Raw genomic sequence first — 444 nt, 5'->3', positions numbered from 1 at the left:
GCCTGTAGGGCTAGTAGGGAGGGCCATATTCCCGATATTGTTTTTCACTGTTAAACCTTAATTTCTCCTGAAGTTAATGATATATTTGTTCTGTTATTTTAAAAGAAATAAATTTAATTTGTAGCAGATTTAAATCCTGCGTTATTTTTGAGACATCCTATAAAATATATCACAGATATATTATGATATATATATATATATTACATGTATAAATAAAGATAAATATAACTAAGATTAAGTATTATTTTGCATTTTTGTTAGTGGATTGTGAATTTATAATTGTTTTTATCCATTTTTGGTTTATATATATTTTTTTTTTTTTTGACATGCATATTTGTTATTTTATGAGTATTTTTTTTTCAAATAAACATATGCAGTAAAATATTGTGGTTGTCGGATTCTTATACGTTCAAAGAAGTCGATACACATTTTATATTTTTTGCC

The sequence above is a fragment of the Sipha flava genome, unplaced genomic scaffold (genome assembly GCF_003268045.1).
Source record: "Sipha flava isolate LNK unplaced genomic scaffold, YSA_version1 100_pilon_pilon, whole genome shotgun sequence".
Classification (NCBI taxonomy): Eukaryota; Metazoa; Arthropoda; class Insecta; order Hemiptera; family Aphididae; genus Sipha; species Sipha flava.
The sequence above is the reverse complement of the archived record's forward strand: the minus strand, read 5'-3'. Positions refer to the sequence as shown.